Raw genomic sequence first — 6,658 nt, forward strand, 5'->3', positions numbered from 1 at the left:
TACACCCAATAGTCCATCCTTCCTTCTTGTCTCCTGCCTCCCCGAGGTGATGTATACACCCAATAGTCCATCCTTCTTGTCTCCTGCCTCACCGAGGTGATGTATACACCCAATAGTCCACCCTTCCTTCTTGTCTCCTGCCTCCCCGAGGTGATGTATACACCCAATAGTCCACCCTTCCTTCTTGTCTCCTGCCTCCCCGAGGTGATGTATACACCCAATAGTCCACCCTTCCTTCTTGTCTCCTGCCTCCCAGAGGTGATGTATACACCCAATAGTCCACCCTTCCTGCCTTGTCTCCTGCCTCCCCGAGGTGATGTATACACCCAATAGTCCATCCTTCCTTCTTGTCTCCTGCCTCCCCGAGGTGATGTATACACCCAATAGTCCATCCTTCTTGTCTCCTGCCTCCCCGAGGTGATGTATACACCCAATAGTCCACCCTTCCTTCTTGTCTCCTGCCTCCCCGAGGTGATGTATACACCCAATAGTCCATCCTTCCTTCCTTGTCTCCTGCCTCCCCGAGGTGATGTATACACCCAATAGTCCATCTTTACTACCTTGTCTCCTGCCTCCCCGAGTTGATGTATACACCCAATAGTCCATCCTTCCTTCCTTGTCTCCTGCCTCCCCGAGGTGATGTATACACCCAATAGTCCATCCTCCCTCCCTTGTCTTCTGCCTCCCCGAGGTGATGTATACACCCAATAGTCCACCCTTCCTTCCTTGTCTCCTGCCTCCCCGAGGTGATGTATACACCCAATAGTCCACCCTTCCTTCTTGTCTCCTGCCTCCCCGAGGTGATGTATACACCCAATAGTCCACCCTTCCTTCTTGTCTCCTGCCTCCCCGAGGTGATGTATACACCCAATAGTCCACCCTTCCTTCTTGTCTCCTGCCTCCCCGAGGTGATGTATACACCCAATAGTCCACCCTTCCTTCTTGTCTCCTGCCTCCCAGAGGTGATGTATACACCCAATAGTCCACCCTTCCTTCTTGTCTCCTGCCTCCCCGAGGTGATGTATCTACCCAATAGTCCATCAGGCCTGGGGGTCAACCGGTACCAGAGAGCTGACCAAGGTGTTTTGGTCTCGGCAGAAAGGTATACATCCTTGGAGTTCGTTTCTGCCTGATAGTAAACTGGAAGTAATAGCTTAAGTGTTGTATGCCACTGTGACACCCCCCCCCCCCCCCCCCCCCCTCCAAAATAATGACACCAATTCGCACCAAATGTACCTCATTCCCACCCAAAATCCCTCACTGCTTAACAATATAAAATGAACAGTGTATTGTATTTAAGGTAAGAATTGTGTGCATTAATATATTAAGGGGACATGCATAAAGTATGCCCAGGGGTGGGTGTGGTTTTGGGATATGATTTGCAAAGACATTACAGGGGAGACAAGTTTGCTTACAAAGTACCCACCCAAAAATATACTAATAAGTTGTAAATTAAGGTATGGTGTGCTTGCCAGGGTTCAGTAGCTGCTGTTATGGACGGTTGACAATATAACTGAGGTATAATGATACACCGATGAAGGGTCCACGGGAAGGACTTGTCATGTCATGGTCACAGTAACCCAGTGCAATAAAATATATAATTATGGTAGGCCATTAACTGTTGTTGGTAAAATCTGCTTGTTTAGGTATAAATATTTCACAATTTTATTACTACAGAGCTGCAAGGTACAGCGTCTTGACAGTGATCCTCCATCAGTAAAATTCAATAACCCCCTCCCAAATAGCTGATGTGTATTTTTGTGCTGGAGTGTCGTCAAACATTCCCTGAGATAGTAAAGTCTAGAACTGCCTTGCTTGATCACATGTTAACTTTGTTCAAATACAGATACCTATGGTTAACCTTGTTTAATTACATGGCGGTTAACCTTGTTCAATTACATTACGGTTAACCTCATTCGATTGCATGGCAGTTATCCTCGTTAGATTACATGATGGTTAACCTCATTTGATTACATGATGGTTAACCTCATCTAATTGCATGACAGTTATCCTAGTTAGATTACATGACAGTTAACGTCATTTGATTGCATGACAGATAACCTCATTCGATTGCATGACGGTTAACCTCATTCGATTGCACGACAGTTAACCTCATTTGATTACATGACGGTTAACCTCATTCGATTGCATGACGGTTATCCTCGTTAGATTACATGATGGTTAACCTCATTTGATTACATGACGGTTAACCTCATTTGATTACATGATGGTTAACCTCATTCGATTGCATGACGGTTATCCTCGTTAGATTACATGATGGTTAACCTCATTCGATTGCATGACGGTTATCCTCGTTAGATTACATGATGGTTAACCTCATTCGATTACATGATGGTTAACCTCATTCGATTGCATGATGGTTAACCTCATTTGATTACATGATGGTTAACCTCATTCGATTACATGATGGTTAACCTCATTTGATTACATGATGGTTAACCTCATTTGATTACATGATGGTTAACCTCATTCGATTGCATGACGGTTATCCTCGTTAGATTACATGATGGTTAACCTCATTCGATTGCATGACGGTTATCCTCGTTAGATTACATGACGGTTAACCTCATTCATTGCACGACAGTTAACCTCATTTGATTACATGACGGTTATCCTCGTTAGATTACATGACAGTTAACCTAGTTTTAATACATGATGGTTCATAGATACCTATATATATAGACTGAGTGGTATTACGAAAATGGTAGTTAAAATAACACACTGCCTCATTAGCCGGATTATGCACAAAATGTTTCATTAGGGTTATAAAAAGGTAGGTTGTTTAACGACACCAATAGAGCACATCGGCTACTGGACGTCGGACACTTGATAATTTTGACATATATAGTCTTAGAGAGGAAACCCACTACATTTTTCTATTAGTAGCTAGGGATCTTTAAAATGCACCATTCCCGGACAGGATAGCACATACCATGACCTTTGATATACTAGTGATACACTGGCTGGAATAAGAAATGGCCTAATGGGCCCACCGACGCGGATCGATCTCAAACTGACTGCGAATCAGATGATTGCTTAAATACCATTGGTTACATCCCACCCTCATTGGGGTTATGGTATAATGTGGATGTCTAGATGTTATTTTTAAAATCGTGCGTGTGCAGGGGAAGGTTTCGGGGATGAAAACCACTCCCTGCTCCAGTAAAAAAATATATAACTTGACACTCCCACCCAGAAAACTTCGGTAGCTATAGTCTAGATTCCATTCCCCTTGCGAAAACGTCTGTCGAGGTGTAGCCTACCTGCTGAGGGGCCGATACGTAGCCGAGTGTGAAGCACTGAATGGAACGAGAAATAACCCAATGGGGCCACCGACAGGGATCAATCCTAGACCGACCGCGCATCAAGTGACGGTTATTTGGCTACGTTCCGCCCCTTGTGAAATGGGGGCGGGAGAGGAGGATATATGCTTGCATGGTTTCCACTTTCTGTTACTTAAGTTATTTTTTCTTACAAACCCGTTGGTGAGAACATCATCAGGGGCGTGCGCAGGAGATTTTGCAGGGTGGTGGGGGGGGGGGGGTCGTGGTGTCTGGCGAAGCCCGACACCGCGAGCGCCGTAGGCGCGAAGCCCGAAAATTTTGAAAAATTGACCCCTTCTAGGGCTATTCTGAGATGTATTCTGCAGGCTAGCCGAGCTGCTATCTGACCACATTTTTTTGGAAAGAAATTACATTAAAAATCGGGATATGAAAAAAAATTCGCCTTGAGCAGGGGGGGTTTCGACACACACACACCCCGCGCACGCGCTTGATCATTCTTTATTTTCCATAATACTTGTTAACACATATACGTGTGATAACATTTTATAGACATACGACTGGCTGTCACCAATGCTATACCACTCAATGGAAATCAATCACTAGATGTGACCTACAAGTTAACCTGAAACTGACTATTTGTGACGCGAAAGTTAACTTTAAGCGCTATGGTCGTATATAGGTTTTAGTTGGAAAAGGCGTTTAAATTTATTTTAAAACTGTTTTCTGAAGATATGTAAGAAATATAATATTACATTCGTGTCCATTAGATACCATTTATCTTACAACTCGTTTTAAAACGTATCCAACTCGCTTTCGTTGGTTAGATACGCTTTAAAACAACGGCCGCTCATGTAGTATTCTCTGTTTCTTACACACACGTTGGCGAGAATATCATTCGTTAATTTGTATAACACATACTTGTTACATACCTGTCAACACTCACGCATTTGGCGTGAGTCTCACGCATTAGTAACAAACATGAAGCTCTCACGCAACGTGTCTCACGCATTAGTAACAAACATGAAGCTCTGATAATCTCACACTTTTTCTAAAAATATAAATATTTTAAAATCGTGGTTTATATTTTAGAGCTGAATGGAATTATATGCTGATTATGCAGGTCTCTGAATTCGTTACCTATTAATAATAATACAGCATGTTGAACCTACCCTCGGTTCGTTACTTATTAATAATAATACAGCATGTTGAACCTACCCTCGGTTCAATATCAACAATCACTCGTGGGTGCTACCGTTGACCGACTTGTATGGTTTAACATTAACCATATTAATTAGTAATAACTTGCACTCGTTCGATTTTTTTGCTGATTTTGTTTTTAGAGATTTCCATTTTGGACTTAAACAAACAACAAAAAACTGCGCCCTGGACCCGACCAAGAGCCTGCAGTCCCTGGACCCTGACTTCTAATTTTCTCACGCCTAACAATTGCAACAGGTTGACAGCTCTGTTGTTAACACATACACGTGCATTAACATTTTAAAGACATACGACTGGCTGCTCCTAGGTGATGACCAGGTCACCAATGTCATACCATCCAATGGAAAAACAAAACGGTCGAATCGATCACTCCGTGGCGTAGCGGTACAAAATAACCTGGAATTGACGTGTCTGTGACACACAAGTTAACTATAAGCAAAAGGGCCGTAAATTGATTGTTTTTTGGCATTTAAATGTATTTTAAAACTGGCTTTTTTTAAGGATATGTAAGAAATAGAATACAACGTTCGTGTCCGTTAGATACCATTTATCTTTCACTCGTTATAATACAACTCGTTGTAAGATAAATGGCATCTAACAGACACGAATGTAATATTATCTATAAAACATACGATGTAGGAAAAATGGCCAGGTGCTCATCTAAGGAGTTTTGATGAGGTCTAGACACACACCCCACCCCCTCCGAAGTGCATTCCCCACTAATATATACACCTTCACATATATACATATAATTTATTTAAACCATGTATGTGTTGAGCAAACATTGCAGGAAAAAAAGGTAGTTCAAACAACACATACCCAGAGCCGTAGCTAGCATGGGGGCATTATAGAAACTTAAAGAAAAGGAGTTTCAGACTATTAACTACTCAGTTGCCCCCCCCCCCCCCCCCCATCCCCCCAACAAAAAATCCTAACTACGGCCCTGATACCGACTCGTTAGATAAATGGCATCTAACTGACACGAATGTAGTATTCTATTTCTCACACATCTACAGAAATACGTTTAAACATCTTTTTCAATTTAAACGTATTTATGGCCCTGTCACTTGTAATTAACTTATATGTCACAGAGTAATCAATTTCATGTTTAATTATTGTTAACTTATACGTCACAGAGTAGGCCTAATCAATTTAATGTTTAATTATTGTTAACTTATACGTCACAGAGTAGGCCTGATCAAGTTCATGTTTAATTATTGAGTAATCAATTTCGACTGGTTATTTTTTTCATTGGATAGTATGGCATTGGTGTCGTCATCAACTAGTAGCAAGTCGTATATATGTCTTTAAATTGTTATTTCAAGTATTTGTGTTAACAAATATAACGAACGGGTGTGTAAGAAAGAATGTTTAACTGATGATTTACCAATATGACCCTTGAACTTATAGGGATACGAAAAACAATTTCCGGACATTTATGGGTGGGGTTTATTTTGCAATGCCCGTACATTTTTATATGAAATTTTGTGTATTCTTATCTAATACAGTTACAGATCAAGTTTAATGCCCATGATGATTTACTTGTTTTCCACATAGGTACGGATGTTAGGGCCTGTAAAGGGACATGTATTGCTTTAGCAGTACTCTCGTAATTAATACTTGTTTGACGCTGCATACAGAGCAAAACCCAAATTTAAAGGATCCAGATCATCTCCAGCTTACCGTACGTTTTAGTCACAAGTTAAGTCGTATACATGTACATACCAAATGTGGGGATTATAAACGTGTCCCATTGTGTCTGGCTGGACATACCTGGACCTTGAAGGATGTCAAAACGATTTCGATCTAGAGACTCCACCCTGAACCAACCCACTGGACATATTAGAGGCAGCGGCCACGGTGGACATACCTGAACCTTGAAGGGTGTCAAAACGGTTTGGATCTAGATACTCCACCCTGGACCAAGTCACTGGTCATATCAGAGGCAGCGGCCAGGGTAGAAATGCCTGAACCTTGAAGGATGTCAAAACGGTTTGGATCTAGAGACTCCACCCTGAACCAAGCCACTGGTCATATTACAGGCAGGGACCAGGGTGGACATACCTGAACCTTGAAGGATGTCAAAACGGTTTGGATCTAGAGACTCCACCCTGGTCCCAGTCATCGGTCATATT

The sequence above is a fragment of the Gigantopelta aegis genome, chromosome 3, assembly GCF_016097555.1.
Source record: "Gigantopelta aegis isolate Gae_Host chromosome 3, Gae_host_genome, whole genome shotgun sequence".
Classification (NCBI taxonomy): Eukaryota; Metazoa; Mollusca; class Gastropoda; order Neomphalida; family Peltospiridae; genus Gigantopelta; species Gigantopelta aegis.